We start from the raw sequence: 21,130 nt of genomic DNA, 5'->3' as shown, positions 1-21,130 counted from the left end.
AACCGAACCTCCGTAACCTCCGCAGTACTTGCGGGATGACGGGGACTGGAGGGAACGCGTACAGCAGTGGGAATGACCACTCCACCACGAAAGCGTCTCCTAAGGCTTGTTTGGAGGAAATTCCCGCGAGCAGGACCTCTCGCAATTCCGGTTGACACTGGAGGTGAAGATCTCCAGGAGAATCTCCTGAGCCAACTCCCACTCATGAGAGCTCGCGCTCTGCCTGCTCAGACCGTCCGCCGTCTCGTTTTTGTCTCCTGCCAGATGAACTGCCGAGATCGAAACTTCCAGCTGGATTGCCCAGAACAAGAGCTGCATTGGCTCCCTGCACAGAGGAAGTGACCCCGCCCCCCCCCCCTTTTTGTTGAGGTAGTGCATGGTCACCGTGTTGTCCGTCAGGATCAGTCAGCAGAAAAGCCTTCAGGGCTAGCCTGACGGCCCTCAGCTCCAACAGATTGATATGGAGTCTGGACTCCGACGGAGACTAACGACCGCTGACTGTCAACTCGTTGGCATGAGCTCCCCATCCCGTGAGGGATGCGTCTGTCAGGATCGTCACCTCCGGCCAGCGCAGCCAAAATGGAGCCCCCCTCATCAGATTTCCTTCGTCGGCCCACCACAGAAGGTCCTGGGGGACTGAAGACGGCACCTGAACAGGGTCCGACATCCTGCCGGAGGACTGAGACCACTGGAGCTTGAGTGCCCATTACAAAGATCTCATCCGCAACCTGGCCTCTGGCACCAGAAGAATGCAGGATGCCATGAGGCCGAGCAGTCTCAAGAACTCGAACGCTGGGAGAGTCTGGGCAAGTTGAAACTTGAGCACCATCTGCTGAATGTGAGGAGCCCTCACCTGGGGAGGAAAACACTCCCCAGGAACGTGTCTATCACTGCTCCGATGTACTGGAGCCTCCGAGTTGGTGTCAAATGGGACTTCTTTAAGTTGAGGAAGAAGCCCAGCTTGTGGAGGGCCTGGCAGGTGACTGACAGATGATCCAGGACTTGCTCGGAAGAGCACGCCCTGGTCAACCAATCGTCCAGGTAGGGGTAGACGTTAATCCCCCCTTTCCTGCGGTGCGCTGCCACCACTACCATGAGCTTGATGAAGACCCTTGGGGCGGAGGTCAATCCGAACGGCGGGACTCGAAACTGAAAGTGCGAGTCGCCCACCGCAAACCTCAGGTACTTCTTGTGCTTCGGATGGATCGGCACATGAAAATAAGCGTCCTTGAGGTCGAGAGACACCAACCAGTCCTGAAGTTGAAGGGCCTGGAGGACTTGAGAAAGAGTAACCATCTTGAACTTGTCCTTCCTGAGGAGTTTGTTCAAACCGCGCAGGTCCATGATGGGTCTCAATCCCCGGTCTTTCTTGGAAATGAAAAAATAAGGGGAATACCATCCCTTGTTCCTCTCTGCTACAGGCACCAGTTCTATGGCGCCTTTCTCCAGCAGGGAATGAATTTCCTGCGCAAGTAGCGGATCCAGAATCTTCAAAGAGAGATTCCCCGGTGGATTCTCTTGAGGCCTCTGCCGGAAAGGAAGACCATAGCCGTGGGTTATGATCTCCAGAACCCACACATCTGAAGTAATGGCGCGCCACTCTGCAAGATGCTGCGCCAGCCTTCCCCCAACCGGCGAACCATGGGACATGGCCTCATGACTGAGGTGAAGCGGCTGCGGCGTTGCCTGAGGGCAAAGAGGCAACAGCCCGAGCGGCCTTGGCACCTCGAATACCTTGTTTTCCACCTCTGGCACTCCTACGGTGGCCCCTTTGACTGGCAGATCATCTCGCTTTACCAAACGATGAGTAATAACGAAAGGAACCTCCCTGTTATGCTCACCTGGTTCCACAGGGGCGCCACCCAGCAATCGGTGTCCATGTATCCCTCCCTGCGATGCCCAGTAGTGACCAGCGGAGGAATCCTGCCAGAAATACAGGTAAACAATGTTTAGGACCGGGTAACTGGTATTAACAGCCTCCCACCAGCCGGTATGTCTGCGGTCCCTCTGGGCTTCCTCTCACCTTGGTTCTTGATGTTGGCGGGTTCTCCGTCCTGCTGTCTCGGCAGGGGTGCGTGGTGCTTTGCGGGCTATGGCGGTCGAGTTACTTCACTGATGCCGGCCCAACGTGAGTCTTTCAGGTAGGTCTTATTGCTATGGTGTTTTGCTGTCCTAGCATGCCTTTCTGGAATTAACAAGGTCTCTTTTTCTCTTCCTTAGGTACGTGGAAGTCCAATTCGTGGCAAAGATTGGATTTGGGGTTCGCTGGTAAGTATTAGCATTTTTGGAGCGCCTGGACGCGGCGAGTAGGCGCTTAACAGTGCTAAGGTGCTTTGCCTTTGCTAACCTGTTATCTTTTGTCTTCACAGGTCGCGTTGCTCCGCCGGAGTGTAGAATTCCAGAGATGTTGCTGAATGAGGTGCGAGTGGCAAGGTAAGCCTCTTGGCGGAGTTTAATTGTGCAAAATGTCTAATGCCTGGTCTTTCCCTTTCTGCAGGTCCATCGATCCGAAGGAGCGCTGGTTCCAGGATGCCGGTCGGAAGAGCAGAGGACCGCTAATGATGGAATTCAGGTAAGCTGCAACCTTTTGTAACAATGGCCCTCATTACGACCCTGGCGGAAAGTGACTGACCGGACCGCCACAGCGTAAATAGCGTTTCCGCCATTGCACGATGGAGCAAAGTGCGGCCCATTCCGACCCATCGGGCACGAGCACCACGGCATGGCGGAAGTGCAAAGTCCGCGATGGCGGAAATGACCCCAAAACGGCCCACACCGCCGCCGTACGGCGCCCTAGGTGCAATACCGCCACCCATCTTAGCGGACACCGCAGTGAGCGCCAACCGGAAAGTACGGTGACCGGAAATATACGGAAACGGAAGTAAAAACATGGGCCCGGAACGGGAAACATCCCGCCGTACACCTATAAAACCACAAAATCCACACAACCACTAAAAACACTACCCTGAGACACACCCCAACCCGTCATCCACCCTAGCGAAACCAAGAAAAATGGGAAAAGTAGCGAAGAAAGCGTGCGACCGCAAGCGGCAGGTCCACTTCTCCCGTGAGGAACTCACCGTGCTAACAGAGACCCTCCAGGAGAATGCCGCCGCCGCCGTCTTCTCCACGCAAATGACCAGGACGGCACTTGCGAACAAGAAGGCCATATGGGCTCTGGTGGCACAGCGGGTAAGTGCGGTGGGGACCGCGCCCCGCAACCCACAGCAATGCAGAAAGCGATGGGACGACCTGCGGATACGCGTCCGTAGCATACTTTCTGCCAACCGCAACATTGCCACAGCCACCGGGGGAGGATCGGAATCACCCATCAAGTTGACCCCCTGGGAAGAAATCTGTGCCTCCACCATTGGAATGGAGAGTATAGAGGGAGTCGGAGGGATGGAGAAAGGAGTGCAGACATCCGGAGAATCAGGTAGGTGGCCCAAATAAAACCATGCCAAATCCACAATGTCCAATCATGTGAAGTACCATGTGTCCACATAGTGCAACAGAAACACATGTCCAGGAGAACGTCCACACACATTGGCCTGATAGCGCACTTTAAAACTCACAATAAATACATAAATATTTAAAAACCCCAAAAACACCCACTACACGTGCAGCAGGCACACCCTAACTGCAGGCTGCCAAACAACTGCACCCTCACTCCACACACAAATGAAACCACCTCCAAGGCCCCGACCCAAATCACCCTCAGGTACCACCCCAATGCATGTGATACAATGCCATTCCAATTCCCACAGACCCATTAATAACCCTCGCCCTCCTTTACTCCACCACAGGGTCCGATCCAAACGACGAGCTTCAGGACACCCCTACCAGCACACCTGCAAAGAGGGCCAAGACCAAAGCCAAAGACCCTCCACCTCAGCTGCACGGATCAAGACACGGCAGCAGCACAAATCAGGTGGCAGCACAGAGGAGGGAACATCAACAGGCACCCCAGCAGCCAGCATGCCCACAACAGCAGCACCACAGGTCCCCCCAATGGATGCCACAGAAGGCACTGCCTCTGGTGGCAGCAGCACCATAGGTGACACCCCATTGATGGCAGCATGCTCCGACACAGAAGACGTGGATGTCTAAGTCAGATCCATCCATGACCTGTCCCAATCCCCCTGTCTGTCCCATCCCGTACAACATGAGGATACCACGCAGGGGCACCCACAAGACGACGACTGGCCATCCCCCACAAGCCCTGTGGTAGGGCAACATGAGGCGAACAGCCCCTCTGTGACACCACCGCAAATGGCCATGGCCCAGCAGAGGCAACAGTCCCTCGACCAGTTAATCGTGCAACAGCAGCAACTGGCCACGCTCCTCAAGGACCATGCCGATGAATGTGGGGGCACTAAGGCAGACATAGAAACATCAACTGAGACACTCAGGGCAGAAATGGAGAGAAGTACAGAGACACTAAGGGCACAAATGGAGAGTAGCACCGAGTGCCTGAGAGTCCAAATGGAGAGTAGCACCGAGTGCCTGAGAGTCCAAATGGAGAGTAGCACCGAGAGCCTGAGAGTCCAAATGGAGAGAAGCACCGAGAGCCTGAGGGGGGAACTGCATGCGACGTCCAAAGACGTATGTGCCGAACTTGGTGCAGTGCGCCGTGTGCTCACTGAGCTCTCACAAACCCTTAGGGACATGCATGGACGTGAGCAGGCAGAGACATCATCCGTTGCAAGTTCCGTCCAGGGCAGCCCCCAACGTAGATCTGGGAGGAACCTGCGCTCCACAGGCAGGGGTGCCCCTGATACCCGCAGAGGGGGCTTGCAATAGCGACTGCCCACTGGCAATGAGCATCTTTGGACACTGGTGTTCGGGGGGGAGTTAGGAGGGTGGAGGGGGTGTGTTGGGCTCACTTGGGTGGCGGGTCGATAGGGTGTTTGACATGATATCACATATGCCATAAACAATGCACGATCAACCAATGAGATGTGTGGACAATGATCTTTGTGTACGAGGCCATCATAGGCGTACAGTCCATATTGTGCATGTACCAGACACACACAGTGCCACGAGTACCGTCTCCATGTATCAGCCACCAGGCGTGAGTGCTAGAAGCATGCATCAATGAGATGCTGACGAATGTCACGGCCCTCCTGTGCCTCGCAGACTCCTTGAGGTGCTGCCACATCCCCACCCTCATCATGACCATCTTCAGGTGCTTGCAGTTCTGCGTCAGGGGGCATGGGCACATTTCTACGTACGCACATGTTGTGGAGCATGACACTTGCCATGACCATCTTTGCAACCTTCTCATGGCGGTACAGGAGTGCCCCGCCAGACCTGCTGAGGCAGCGGAAACAAGTCTTCAGTAGGCCGAATGCCTGTTCAATGACTACACGGGTACGTGAGTGGGCATGGTTGTAGTCCTCCTCATGCTGGTCCCGTGGGTTCCGGACTGGTGTGAGGAGCCATCTCTTCAGTGGATATCCAGCATCACCTGTATGTGGACGATAAACGTATAATGTGGAATGCCATTGCTACGTACGCACACACCCCCCCCCCCTTCCTGCCAGGTCATTGCCGAATCACATACCCCACATCATCATGCATGAAATGAGACTCACCGAGTAGCCAGGATCTGTTCCCTGCGTGTCGCTCCATGTAGCGTGGTATTGTAGAGTTCCTCAAGACCATTGAATCATGGGTTGATCCAGGGAATCGGGCACAACAATGTGTAATGATCCTGTTGGAGTCACACACCATTTGTACATTCAGAGAATGAAATTGTTTTCGGTTGCGGTACTGGGCCTCCATGGCATGTGGGACGACCAATTCCACATGGGTGCAGTCGATGGCACCAAGGCAACCCGGTATGCCGGCAAGTGCATGGAATCCCACTTTTGTGTTGGTAATTTCCTGCTCCGAGCGTGGTAGAGAGATGTAGTCGTCTGCGTGCTGCAGGAGGGCATCGAGCACTTGCAATAGTGTCCGTGAGAACAGTGGCTGAGAAATGCCATGCAACTGTCCGACTGTGTGCTGGTAGGTGCCTGTGGCCAGGAAGTGGAGTACAGACAGCACCTTCAGTAGGGGTGGGATGGCGGTTGGGCTATCTATCATGCTGACAAGGTCAGCCTGTGTCATGTCCACAATGGCGGCTATGGTGTCCCGGTCCAAACGGTAGAGGGTGTGGATCTGCTCATCAGTGAGGTTGAACGGATGTGCTCGGAGGCGTGGGATTGCGGGCTGCCTGCGTGGTGGTAGTGGCTGTGCTGGCTGCCCTTGCTGGCCCTGCCTTGGCCTCCTCCTCCTCCTGCGTCTCCTCCGTGCGGCCGGTTGTAGTTGGTGTTCGTCTTCTTCTTGGAGTTGGAGTACTTGCAGTGCTATCAGGTCCCCCAGGGCCAACATCGCGAGTCCTGCCGGTAGCATTTCGGAGTGGGTGTGGTTGTGGGAGGAGACTGGGTGTGCAATTTATGTGTTTTCAGGCTGTATGGCCTCCACCTGTGGTGATTCATTCCACCTGTGCAAGCTGCTCTCCCCTTTGGCCGAGCACGTCCCGCACACAACGCTGCAATTCGAGGAATGGCATCTTGCTATTGCAATCATGTATTTGTACCCGATGGCCGTGTAACATTGGTTGATATGTTCATTCGGCTATGGTCCCATTGTTTCACATACTATCTTTGCAGTCGCGAACAGACTTGTGAAGGGTCAGTGGAACGTAGTACTCGAGTAACGGTGGGCCCTCATGCATCACTGTACCGAGTTGCACCGACGGGCGGGGCGTCCCATTTGTGAGTGAAGGCAGTTGCCATTTTCACACACAGCCGCACTAGATGGATTAATTTGTGATTTCAAGCGGCCACAGATGCCTTTTCGACGTGATGTTGCAAATGAGGAATTCGAAGGGCGGCGCTTTCGGTTATCAACTAGCGGCGAGGAGATGCCCACAGGTCTGACTAGAAATATAACGTTCTATTGTTCAATGTCCTTGAGACAGGGGCCATGGCGAGGATGCAATGATTGATATGAATAGTTTGGGATGCGCAATAGCGACGTGGGCGATGAGGCCGGACGTTCCCAAATACATGTTACTTCACAACACTGGAATTACGGGCTGGGGCACTGTGGATTTTGCAGGCTGCATAACGCACAGACTCAATGGATATTTCTAATGTTATGTGAGTAAATATTCAGGCGTTTTTATACCGGGCTGAGGGAATGATGAATGGATGCATGGGCAGATGATTTGATACAGAGTTTGCCATGTACAGGGCTTCTTGGAATCTGTCCGCCTCCCCTGCGCTATGTGATGCAGGGCTGCCATAGTGGGACCATCGTCTATCTGGCCTTGTTGAGCCCTCCCTGTCTCGACGCGCCTTCAGACACTTGTGTCCATGCACGTTACCAATCCCATCAGATGGATTCTGTTTTCACAGACGCATGCACAGGTACACTCGTTTGTGATGGTGTTTACACCTCGATATAGATAGTTATGAGTCGCAAGTGGTTTTGGGGTGGTGATGATCCTTTGGAGTGGGCTAGCATGCATATGGCTGTGGATTTAGTGTGATCATTGAAGTGAGTTGTTCGAATGTAGTTCTGATGGCCATTCTGTTCTTTTTCTTTTCTTTTGGTTGACAGGTATCTCCTCCCCTTTTGCCACTGCCATCTGTATGCCACTCCTGCAGTTGGCTTTTACTCCCGACACCTGCTGCTTCGTGTTAATCAGTGGAGCAGCATTACGATCTTATGGGAAGATCGCCAATGGGCCACATGCCCTTACGCAGTACTAGTGGCTCGGAGCAACATTTCGGCCTTTCAGCTGGACTAGTGCCTCCCCATTGGGACGGCCCTGCGGTTCTGTGCGCTTCTATGTTGCCTTTTCGTACGTGAATGTGGCTCTGTGTACCATGATGGAACAGGGCGTCACACAAGTAGTAGCTGGTCATTTCTTGCGGATGCAGCCCACAATGGTGAAATGTGTTTTGGAGTTCATGGCCTAATGGCTGTATGGGCTTGGTGATTTTGTTGTGCATTAAATTTCTATTCTGATATGGGCCGTGTAGCGTTCTTCTTTGCAAGTGATGTGGCATATTCCTATTTGGGGAGCGATGTATTGTGAGTAGATCTGCATTGGGTTCCAGCTTCGGAGTATAGTTGCGTGGTACTGTGCTGGGCGCGTTTGCCTACGAAGCCCAGTGAGGTCAGGGATGAGGGCTGCCAATATGACTGTTTGAATGATGTCATGCTCAGGGGCGGGGGATTAGGTTTTGTGTAACAGATGCCGGTCAGCCAGGTGGACTGGTGGAATGATGTGATTTTCGGAATATTGCTGGTCACAGGTGCCTGTGTTTGCGTGCGTTTCTTGGTGGGGGACTGTGGTCATGTCCATTGGAATGGCTTCTGTATTCGTGCCATCTGTGCCCTGCAGCTCCCATTGGCCCCTCTTGTGATTCTTTTGTTCGTTGGCATGCATGGATGACTAGTACATTTCACTGGTTGCATTGTGACTTCATTGCACCTACGGGGAGTTGTACTATGTGGCCAGGGAGCGGTGTACAGGCACTCAGTGGGGCCGTTTACGGTTGATTCGCGATGCCGTACTTCTCACCATGGCGGAATGGTACTTTCCGCCGTGCTTGATGGCGTTAGGTACATGTCCGCTAGGGTCGGAATTCGCGTACCCTTGCGCCATGGTGGTATTTACGGTTTGGCATGGCGCGCGCGCGCGTACTTGGTGCAGTTAGCGTTGGCGTTCACTACGGTGTCGCTAATGGCATCGTACTTTGCGGTGACGGGTCATAGTCGCACCGAGCGCTATTCGATGGCGGTATTGCATTTCCGCCATCGTTTTTCGATTTCCGCAAGGGTCGTAATGAGGGCCAATGTCTTCTTTCTTTTTCTGCAGATGCTGTTCATACGAGGTTCGTGGCTGAAGCTGAACGCAGTGAGTGTCACGTTGCAGAATTGCAAACTAACGCGAACCGCGGGCGTGGTTTAAATAGCTTCAAGAAAGAAGTCCAGGTAAAAGAGTTCCAAGGTGCCACACCCAAACCATCCTTCTGCAAGCCAGGTTCCAAGAAGCCTGATTCTATGGATGCTTCCGCATTGAATGACAGTAACAAAAAGTAGTTCCCTAGCACAAACTCATTATTAAGAATGAGACTGGCACCAAAGGTGCCAGGACTGGCCCCAAGAAGGCCTAGGTTGGGATTTAGTGGGGACTGGGGTAAAGGCTCCCCCTGGCCCATGGGTAGGCCAGGGGGGCTTCAGGGTGAGGGTTGTGACCCTCCCCTCCATTGCTGTCCCCTAGGACAAAAAGGTGGAGGTTGCCGAACTGCAGCACCCAACGACTTTGCTGCAGCTTTTGAGGTCTGCAACCTCTCAAGGCTCTCGTCAGCCTTGCTGCCAAAAAGATGCTCCCCCGTCAAAGGGCATGTTGAGGAGCCGGGCCTGCACATCAGGATCAAACCCCGACTTCCGCAACCACGCAAACCTGCGTATCACGGTGCTCTCCGCCATGGACCGGCTGACGCAATCTGCCATGTTCAAACCCGACTGAACGGCCTCACACATAGCATCCTTGCCATCCTGAACCATGGCCAGGAAACCATCCCGTTCATCCCCTTCGGGATGATGATCAGCCGCCAAGGAAACACAGTTCCACAGAGTGTGCGTGAAACGAGACAAGGCACAAATGGAGTTGCCCGCCTGAAGCGCCATACACCCTGCAGAAAACACTTTCTTCGCCCAGCCGTCAAAACGCTTGTCGTCCCTATGAGGAGGGATGGTAGGGTACGACGCCTGCTTTGCTGGGGCCGTAGCCGCCTGCACCACCAAACTCTCCAGAGTAGGGTGCTTGGACAAGTAGCGGGGGTCACTACTGGCTGGGCGGTATTTTCACGGCAAAGACTTGCTTACTGCCGGGAGAATCTCCGGAGCAGCCCAAGCCGCCGCCACACTGCTCTGTAGAGCCATATGAAACGGCAGTACCGGGTCAGTTGGCGGACCAATGTCGAGGATATCCGTAAGGTCATCCTGAACAAACTCCCCTGGGGGAGCAGACCATCCTAAGTACTCGGTGACCCGTGACATAAGGCGCCAGTACGAAGAATCGGCATGAGTGTCAGGCTCAGGCCTACAAAACTCCACCTCCGGAGAGGTGTTCAGCCCACTAGCATCATGCAGGGACTGCCTCAGGTCCTCAAACTGGCTATGGCCCGAGAGCATCTCGTCAGGCACCGTGTCAGGCACCGTGTCAGACACCATGCCATCATCAGAGCCCTCATCCACCTCTGAAATGAACTCCAGATGGCGGTAAGAAGGCACAGAACTGGAACCAAAGCCATGCTTGACCTTGGCCAGAGCCTTTCTAGGTGGTTCCCCCGAGCCACGGGGTACCCCCGTCGACACAGCCCCGAAAGGCATCGAGTGAATCGGCGTCGAGAGAATCAGCGTCGACGACAGACGCGGCGCCGACAGCATCGACGGTGTCGACACAGGCCTCGAAGGTGGAGCCCCGAGCGTGTCCCTCGACATCCTGGGGGGCGCCAAAGGCATCAACGACTTCCTCGGAGGCGGAGCCTCGAGAGAGTCCGTCGACGACCTCGGTGCCACAGGCATCGATGTCTTCCTTGAAGACTTCACAGGTTCACGCGGTCTCGAGCATGTCGAGGACCGGGACCTGGACCGGGCATGCCGAGAACGATTCCCCTTGTCCGAGCGGGACCTTTCCTGTGAATCGTGACGACCACCCGAACCCGAAGGCGTGCAAGCGGCGTCTCTCGGCTGATCACGACCGACCCCACTCGGAGGCGCGGTCGGACCAGTGCCCTGCGATTCGAGAATCGCCAACATTTTCTTCCCGAAGGAAGCCCATTCCTCCGGTGTCGCATGCTTGGTGGGGTAAGCGACCTGCCGACGGGCGGAGTCCTCTGATGAGGATGGGGAAGGAGACCGATGACGGCGCTTCCGGGAGTGCCTCGAAGAGGCAGAGGAGTGGCGAGACTGACTCCGGGACCGAGACCCACTGGACTTCTGATGACGACGCAGAGAGTCGCCCCTCGAGTTGTCCGTCGAAAGCCCGGCAGACCTCAACTTCTGGGCCTTGGACACCTTACCTACCGATAACTTCTTCTTGCACTCCCGCAAGGCTTTCGACGTGAGCGACTGGCAGTCGACACAGTCATCCGTGTCATGGGCCTCCCGTGCGAGTCCGTGACCGACATCTTGGACCCAAAGTCCCTGCACTTCTTAAAGTCCGGACGCGGTGTGTAAGACGAGGTAAACATCTTCACGAAGAAATATTTCACAAACAGGTTCGAAGAACCGAGAAAGCAACAGAAACTCCAAAGAGTCGAGGCACGCCGAGATTCCCAAAGCGAACACGTTCGCGGAAAAAACGGAACTGAGGCTACGGGCGTCGTGCGTCCTACTTATAACATCTAGTGACGTCGGCCGTCGGAGGAGGTCCTCGAGGGCGGCGTATCGACGTCATCGATGCAGGACGCCGTAGATTTTCCGAAGCAGCACAGCTGTGGTGATTACTGTCATAGATATGGAATACGTCAGAGGACCCAATCCCCTCGAAACTGATTTTAGGCCTTAATGCAAGCTGGTAAAAGGAAGGCTGCATCACGCAATAAGCTGTGAAAAATGAAGGGAAAAACTGGTTGGACAATTGGAAATGACCATGATGGCAGAGAATATACGGTAATGTTGGGAATAATGGAAACAAAGTTACTGTGAATGCTCCTGTTCCTCGATTAATGGAAAGGTAGTTTAAACTTCCAACACCACTGCTCAGAGTGGGGTTTGATAAGTATTCAAGGCAAATATCTAAACGTAGAAAAGAAGAGCAAACAAACTGGTGGCATAGGCTTGAATAAACACAAGGGAACCAGTGTTCAAGCACATGCCCTTTGCCGAAAAATGCTGTGGTGATAATTGTACTGTATGCCTGTGACTGGAGAATACAAGATAGTGCTTAAACAATTCTATAGGGACAGTAGAAAACACTGGTCGATCCCTGCGATAACAGATTTAGTAGGTGTGTGAAAACAGTAGAAGCGATTGTAAGACTGTGCCCAGAGTCAATGCCTGCTAGTGTAAGAGCAGAGAGTGAGCAAGTGAACATGCAAGCAGAGACCTCATTCATTGAGATAGACAGGTTAAATAATTTAAATTGACAGTTATGAAGTAACCTCCCCGCTCTCACCAGGACATCAGGCCATCAAGGACTTACACCGCTTTTCTGCCACAAACTACCCTAGACAAGCCCCTGGCTTAAGTGCTCTCTAGAGACGCATCTTTGCAGGAGAAATGCCAGAGTCATTCGATAATTAAGGCTCTATACTACCCTACACTTCTTTCACAGATCTGAAGGGAACAGATATCTAAATTCACTAATAAAATGTAACGGAGCATGGTTCGGGTGGTAGTAAATCTTTTTTTTTCCTCATTGCTTTGACATCCCATGACATCTCGGCACCTAACAGAGAGTAGGGTTGCGTTTCTATCTTAGGCATCAGTGATTATTTTCTATAATGAACTGTATGCTGGGCCTGATTACAGTGGGGACATACCACTCGCCAATTCAATTGAGCAAGTTCATTAATGTTACCGGCTGAACTGACATTCCCAAAGTGGACAACCCTTTGGTTTCTTTACTCGAGAAGCCCTTGATGTCACCGCCAGTTAATAACGGGGCAGGTTCCTTCCGGAGGATGAAGGTGGATGAAGATGAGGTCCAGTGACGGTCACCACTTGCAGTTTGCGACAGGTGATCTTCCAGGCACTGTCACAGAAGCAGGTCCAGTTCGGCTTTCTTTGATGGTAGAAGGCAACTGGTGGCACACGCTGGCGACCACCAAAGTTGCTGGTCCACTGCAAGAGTTGTTCTTGGGTCGTCAGTGGGCTGCTCTTCTTTTCAGGAATCTTGTCTCCAATGTGTATCTGAAGAAGGGCTGTAAAAGATTTCCTCTTATCCAGTATTGACGCTGAAAGTCCAAGCCCACCAATGGAAAGGATCTGCCACATTCAAACAGCCAGTAGCTGTCCAATCAGGGACAAATGCTGGTTTCACATCCGTCCAGCAGCAGACTCTCTGGCACTAGGGGATGTGGTCTGGGACCACGCAGTCCTAGCTCCCTTGGTTTCACTCACACACAAAGGCACACTAATCCGTGGAAGCAGCAGCTTTACCAAGTGCATTACCTTATATGGGATTTCCTGACCCGAGAGATCAGGAATAAAGACAAACTACAACATGGCAAGACAACAAGCGAAAACGCTTGTGGGACAGCCATCTTATGGTGCTAGCCACCTTTAGCAGACATTTGGGATAAACACGACTATTCACAAGTAAAATAAAAAAATTAAAATTGTTACTGCTGCCACCAGCTTGTCTTAGACTCATATAAAAGGTAACCAAAAAACACATAAGAATAAAGGTTAGTATGGAGATGAACAAGTTACTTTCTTACCTGGTAACGTTCTTTCGATGGGATGGTCCGACGACGTATTCCATATCTATGACAGTAATCACCACAGCTGTGCTGCTTCGGAAACTTTTTCGGCGTCTGCGTCCTGCGTCGATGACGTCGATGCGCCGCCGTCGAGGACCTCCTCCGACGTCCGACGTCATCCGATGTGATAAGTAGGACGCACGACGCCAGTAGCCTCAGTTGTAGTTTTTTCCCCCCAGAACGTGTGACATTAGTCAACTGCCAGTCCGACACAAAGCCTTGCGGAACGTAAGCTGCAATCGCAACAGAAATTCTGCAGCGGGGAAGGCAGGGCGGGAGCGATATGGAATACGTCGTCGGACCATCCCATCGAAAGAACGTTACCAGGTAAGAAAGTAACTTGTTCTTCGAGGGGATTGGGTCCTCCGACGTATTCCATATCTATGACAGACTCCCAAAGCAGTACCAAATCAAGGAGGAGGGAAAGAATTTAGAAACAAAATATAGAATAGCCAATCAAATAGCAGAGCAAAGGACCGCCTTGCCAAAGGCCAGATCCTGCCCTCTGATGGAATCGAGGGAATAATGCCGCACAAATGTATGCACTGAAGCCCAGGTGGCAGCATCACAGATGTTGCGAATAGGAACACCCCTCTGCAGGGCAGTAGATGCAGCCAAGCCCCTGGTAGAATGGGCCCGCAAGCCAGCCGGTGGGTCCTTGCCCGCCAAGCGGTAACACTCCGAGATGGCCAAAATAATCCAGCGGGACAAAGTCTGTTTCGTCACAGCTTGCCCCAAGCGCTTACCAGCGTAACCAATAAAGAGTTGATCGTCCACTCTGACCCGGGACATGCGAGAAACATAAAAGCTCAAAGCTCTCCTAGGATCAAGCCTATGGAGCCTCTCCTCTTCCTTACCAGGATGCGGAGGAGGATAGAATGCCGGAAGAACAATCTTCTGGGCCAAATGAAATTCCGTCACTACCTTTGGAAGAAAAGAAGGACGAACTCGAAGGACAACCCTGTCCTTGTGAAATACAGTGAAGGGTGGCTTAACAGAAAGTGCCTGTAACTCACTCACTCTGCGAGCGGAAGTAACCGCAACTAAAAACACAGTTTTCAAAGTCAACAGCCTCAAAGGGCAAGAATGTAAAGGCTCAAACGGAGCACCCATAAGAAACCTAAGAACAAGGTTCAAATCCCAACCGGGCACCAGGAAAGGCGACGGAGGGAACACATTAGTGAGCCCTTTCAGAAACTGTGAAATTAAAGGGATTTTAAAGTAAGAACATTCTTCAGATGAGCGCTTAAAGATGGACAGCGCCGCCAGGTAACCCTTGACGGTACCCACTTGCAAGCCCCTGTGGGCCAAAGAAAGCAAAAAGGACAGAACCATGGGGATGTCACATGCAAAAGGATCCACATTCTGAACTCTGCACCAGTCGCAGAACTTACGCCAACGGCAACGGTACAGAGACTTAGTTGCGGGCCTTCGGGCCGAAAGCAACACCTCCATCACGTCTTCAGGGAGGTCCCAATCCTTATACCTCAACCTTTCAGAAGCCAAGCGTGAAGGTTGAGGGATCCGACCTCTGGATGGAGAACCTGACCCCCCTCCCGTGAGAGCAGATCGTCTCGGTAGGGAAGACGACGTGGAGGGCAGATGGACAAGTCGAGAAGGTCCGGGTACCACGTCCTCCGAGCCCACGCCGGAGCAATGAGGATCATCCGGGAACCGAACTTCCGTAACCTCCGCAGCACTTGCGGGATGACGGGGACTGGAGGAAACGCGTACAGCAGCGGGAACGACCACTCCACCACGAACGCGTCTCCTAAGGCTCCTTTTGGAGGAAATTCCCGCGAGCAAAACCTCTCGCACTTCCGGTTGACACTGGAGGCAAAGAGATCCACTTGAGGGGTCCCCCAAAGGGCGAAGATCTCCAGGAGAATCTCCTGAGCCAACTCCCACTCGTGAGAGATCGTGCTCTGCCTGCTCAGAGCGTCCGCCGTCACGTTCTCGACTCCGGCCAGATGAACAGCCGAGATCGAAACTTCCTGCTGGATGGCCCAGAACTCGAGCTGCATCGCCTCCCTGCACAGAGGAAGTGACCCTGCCCCCCCCTTTTTGTTGAGGTAGTGCATGGCCACTGTGTTGTCCGTCAGGATCAGGACATTCTTTCCTCGCACAGTCGGCAGAAAAGCCCTCAGGGCTAGCCTGACGGCCCTCAGCTCCAACAGATTGATATGGAGTCTGGACTCCGACGGAGACCAACGACCGCTGACTGTCAGCCCGTTGGCATGAGCTCCCCATCCCGTGAGGGATGCATCCGACACGATCGTCACCTCCGGCCAGGGAAGCCAAAACGGAGCCCCCTTCATCAAGTTGCCTTCGACGGCCCACCACAGAAGGTCCCGGGCGACCGAGGGCGGCACCTGAATCGGGTCCGACATCCTGCCGGAGGACTGCGACCATTGCATCTTGAGTGCCCACTGCAAAGATCTCATTCGCAGGCGAGCCTCTGGCACAAGAAGAATGCAGGATGCCATGAGGCCGAGCAACCTCAAGAACTCGAACGCTGGGAGCGTCTGGGCATGCTGAAACTTGCGCACCATCTGCTGAATGTGAAGAGCCCTCACCAGGGGAGGAAAACACTGCCCCAGGGAAGTGTCGAGCACTGCTCCGATGTACTGGAGCCTCTGCGTTGGCGTCAAATGGGACTTCTTTAAATTGAGGGAGAAGCCCAGCCTGTGAAGGGAGTGGCAGGCGACGGACAGATGATCCAGGACCTGCTCGGGAGAGCTCCCCCTGATCAACCAATCGTCCAGGTAGGGGTAGACGTGAATCCCCCCTTGCCGGAGATGCGCTGCCACCACCACCATGAGCTTGGCGAAAACCCTCGGGGCGGAGGTCAAACCGAACGGCAGGACCCGAAACTGAAAGTGCGAGTCGCCAACCGCGAACCTCAGGTACTTCTTGTGCTTGGGATGGATCGGCACATGGAAGTAAGCATCCTTGAGGTCGAGTGACACCAACCAGTCCTGAAGCCGAAGGGCCTGGAGGACTTGAGAGAGAGTAACCATCTTGAACTTGTCCTTCCTGAGGAGTTTGTTCAAACCGCGCAAGTCCATGATGGGTCTCAATCCCCCGTCTTTCTTGGAAATCAAAAAATAAGGGGAATACCATCCCTTGTTCCTCTCCGCTACAGGCACCAGTTCTATGGCGCCTTTCTCCAGCAGGGCTTGAATTTCCTGCGCAAGGAGCGGATCCGGACACTTCAAAGAGAGGTTCCCCGGTGGATTGTCGCGAGGCCTGTGCCGAAAGGGAAGACAGTAGCCGTGGGTTATGATCTCCAGAACCCACACATCTGAAGTAATGGCACGCCACTCTACAAGATGCTGCGCCAGCCTTCCCCCAACCGGCGAACCATGGGACATGGCCTCATGACTGAGTAGGAGCGGCTGCGGCGTTACCTGAGGGCAAAGAGGCAACTGCCCGAGCGGCCTTGGCACCACGGGTACCTTGTCGTCCACCTCTGGTACCCCTGCGTTGGCCCCTTTGACTGCCAGCTCCTCTCGCTCTACCAAAGGACGAGTAAAGCGAAAGGAGCCACCCCTCCACTGCTGTCCCCTAGGACGAAAAGGCGGAGGTTGGCGAACTGCAGCGCCCAACGACTTCGCTGCAGCTTTTGAGGTCTGCAACCTCTCAAGGCTCCAGATACTCAGACACCCTAGCCATAAGGCGCCGGTATGAGGAATCGGCATGGGAGCCAGGCTCAGGCCGACCAAATTCCACCTCCGGAGAGGTGTCCAGACCACTAGCATCATGCAGCGACTGCCTCAAATCGTCAAATTGACTATGGCCCGAGACAATGTCATCCGGCACCTGATCAGGAACCAGGCCAACCGAATCCTCATCCGCCTCCGAAATATAATCCAAGTGGTGGAAAGGCACCTGAGAGTGCCTGCTCTTAGCCAGAGCCTTCCTAGGGGGTACACCCGAGACACGGGGCACCTCCGACACGAAAGGCGTCGATGGCGTCGAGCGAATCGGCGCCGCCGTCGAGAAAACCGGCAACGGCGCCATGAGGATCGGCGTCGACGTCGAGGAAATCGGCGTCGACGTCAGACGCAGCGCCTCCAATATCGGCGGCGTCGACACAGCCCTCGAAGCCGGAGCCCCGAGCGTGTCCCTCGACGACCTGAACGTCGACGGCTTCGACGACTTCCTCGGAGCCGGAGCTTCGAGAAAGCCTGCCGACGCCCTCGACGCCTCAGACGTCGATGTCTTCCTCGAAGACATCACAGGTGCACACGGTCTCGATCGCGTCGAGGACCGGGACCTGGAACGGGTACGGCGAGAACGAGCCTCCTTGTCCGAACGGGACCTCTCCCGTGACTCGTGCCGACCACTCTTGCGAGCGGCGTCTCTCGACCTCACACGGCCGACCCCACTCGGGGGCGCGGACGGTTGAGTACCCTGCGACTCAAGAATCGCCAACATTTTCTTCCCGAAGGAAGCCCATTCCTCCGGCGTCGCACGGCTGGTGGGATAACCGACGTGCCGGGCAGAGTCCTCGGAAGAGGACCTGGAAGGCGACCGGTGACGGCGCTTCCGAGAACGCCTCGAAGAGGCAGAGGAGTGGCGAGACCGACTCCTAGAAGAAGACCGACGAGACTTCCGACGATGACGCGGAGAGTCACCCCTCGAATCATCCGTCGAAAGCCCCGCCGACTTCGACTTCCGGGGCTTGGACACCCGACCTACCGACAATTTCTTCTTACGTTCGCGTAAGGCCTTGGAAGTGAGCGACAGGCAGTCGACACAGTCATCCGTGTCGTGGGCCTCCCCGAGGCACCAGAGGCAGGCGTCGTGCGAGTCAGTCACCGACATCTTGGACCCACACACCCCGCACTTCTTGAAGCCCGGACGCGGGGTTGAAGACGAAGTGGAAGACATCGCTGCGAAGGAATATCCACAAACGAACAGGTTCGAAGAACCAGAAAGAACAGAACTCCAAAGAGTCGAGGCTAGAACCGAGAAACACGAAGCAACACGTTCGCGGAAAAAACGGAACTGAGGCTACTGGCGTCGTGCGTCCTACTTATCACATCGGATGACGTCGGACGTCGGAGGAGGTCCTCGACGGCGGCGCATCGACGTCATCGACGCAGGACGCAGACGCCGAAAAAGTTTCCGAAGCAGCACAGCTGTGGTGATTACTGTCATAGATATGGAATACGTCGGAGGACCCAATCCCCTCGAAACAAAGAATTACCATTGCACTGCACCGAAAGGTGCTGTGCACAAAATACAAAAAACAAGATTCCCAAAAGAGAAACATTATTTCTCAGCACTGAGTCTAAGGGACTAGTCGGTTTCCCTAAGGCAAAGGAATGATGCTAAAGGCTTTACTTCCCTACAACAAGTCAGGAAAGGTTACAAAATAAGCAAAAAGAAGGGTGTCATATTGCAATTAATAGAAGGAAGGATGCAAAAGAGAACAACTTTCCTAAAAGGCGTTGTGGAATGGGAAGAGGAGGCGAGGGAAGGATGTGGTGCACAGACTGGGAACACAGGAGGTGAGCACAGGGAAATGCAATAAGAAGGAGATATGAAGGTAGAAGGAGTCCCCATGGATAATAAGGAAAACAACAGTAGTGAAGGAGGAACGGTAGGTGAAGAAAGTGACAAGAGACAAAACCAGAATTAGCCTGCAAAATGCAAAGATGGGCTGTCCAAAAAGAGGGGTCTCTATGGTGAAAACAAAGTAAATCAAAATTATGCAGACAATGTGACAAATCACTAGGTATCGTCACTTCTCGCCAGAGGGGAAGCCCCCTCTCCAAAGGATAGGGAGGTGAGGCCACTACCTTAAGGTCCCCCCTAAAGGTGGTATACTGTGGGAGGACCTCATGGGGAGGAGCTCCCCTCCTGGGGACAAGAACGACCACCTAGGGTACAGGAGGATGGAACTTTGATTTGACTGACGTTCTGACAGTTTCTTTAGTTTTAGTTTGAGGCAGGCAAAAAAAGAGCATGTGCATGCACGTGTTTCAGTGCATGTGTGAGTCAGAGGCTAGAGTACCTCCAGGAACCATCTGTTCCCCAGTAAAGTAGGGTGTGTCAAGGGGGTCTAAGCTAATTACTGACACGATGGTACAGAGGAAAAAGGTCAGGTAACCTGTGGTGCAAATTTATCATACAATGTTAGTACAAAAGGTTGTATCTGGCTATACAGGATCATTACCCATGTAAAGCCAAGTAATGTTGTGTTTGGGAAATCTGGTGAGTGCAAGTCTGCAATGGGAGTAAGGCTCCGCCCAATTGACTACAATTTGCAGGCCCAGAGATCGCACCATGGTATAGTATGACATGAGAATGTGAAAGAGGCTACAATTGCATAGCATGGTAAGGAATTACAACTGTGATATAATAATTAAGAGGTCAAACAATTCTCAGGTCAACACATCTTGTAGTTAACAAACCAAAAGAGATCTACTGCTCGGCTGAAACGCAACCAACATCTATCAGTCTGTTCTGAACAGTTCCAGCAGATCAAGAATTTCTCTTAAATTCTCAAGGCCTCGGGGTACCCCACCCTATCAGTCACAATCTCTAAGGTTCTATCTCTGAAACTTATCAGGCTTGCCTCTTGTCGATGCTGCAATCTGACGACCTCTAGTCCTTCCCATAGGTCTTGTAAATGATCATGTGACTCTGCCAAAAGCAATAGATACAACTGGGGCTTCTATTCAGCTTTGTGAAAGAGCCAACAGCATAGGCTTAGTCCAGTTTTAACAGGTGAGTTTAAGGAGGCCTCATCCCCTCCCTCTCCTGCAGTCATCATTTTCTCCCTCTCCACAACCTCTCTAGTCCTCCTGTGATAGTGCTACTCCTCAAGGCCAGGCCACATGTGTGTTCCTCCTCCCAGAACTAGATTTACAACTTCTGATCAGGGGCTCCACTCAAGCGCCCTGCCGAGATCGAAGTGTGCCCTCTCTTTTCTTCCAGGTTCAGCTAGTTAACATCTCGCTAGGCTCTAGCAGTGCCTTGTCTTCTGACATCCTCTAAAAGACTTCCACAAAACACATCCTTTTTCTCCAACCCCACTACCTCCTGATGATTTCCAACCTCTTCTGGATGGCTCCCACCAAACATTTCGTGCTTACCTCACACCTACTCCTTGTTATTTAACCTTACCTCCTCCTGATGCTTACAACCCGCCTCCAGATGACTTCTACCAGCATCCTTCAATCACTTGCCACAACCAGTTCCTGTATTTTTTCATCTTTCGTCGAATGACTCTTCTTTCCCTCTTGCATCGAGCATCCTTTATTTGTTCCCGAATCGCTGCAAGCTTCTACCGGTTTCAAAAACTGCCAAATTGATCTTGACTCACGCCACAATCGCCTTCGGCAGACACCCAAATCTCTCGTTGCAGGGACATCCATTTTTATACTTCAGTGCTCCTCTCCTGGCTATAAGGGCCTGCACAGATGTATCATTGGTTTTGCTGGAGTGACTGCCTAAAATGGAAATGCCTTCTCCCCTCAGATGCTGTGTATTCCTTAGTGTGGAATCCAAACAGAGGCTTGATGTGGCTTTAAAAATCCAGTTTGCCATCTTGGATTCCTTGCTCCTGTTTGTGCATGCATGCCGGCATCCACAGGCTGCAGAGGAGCGGCATTCAC

At 53.2% G+C, this 21,130-nt stretch overlaps 1 protein-coding gene across 4 annotated transcripts in view; it reads right to left on the bottom strand.

The window, feature by feature from the left end:
* LCLAT1 (lysocardiolipin acyltransferase 1) overlaps window positions 1–21,130 on the bottom strand; it is a 1,406,982-nt gene that overhangs the window by 769,611 nt on the left and 616,241 nt on the right. The window lies entirely within an intron of this gene.

This window comes from Ambystoma mexicanum, chromosome 4q, assembly GCF_040938575.1.
Source record: "Ambystoma mexicanum isolate Mex_15411 chromosome 4q, UKY_AmexF1_1, whole genome shotgun sequence".
Lineage (NCBI taxonomy): Eukaryota > Metazoa > Chordata > Amphibia > Caudata > Ambystomatidae > Ambystoma > Ambystoma mexicanum.
The sequence above is the reverse complement of the archived record's forward strand: the minus strand, read 5'-3'. Positions and strand labels throughout refer to the sequence as shown.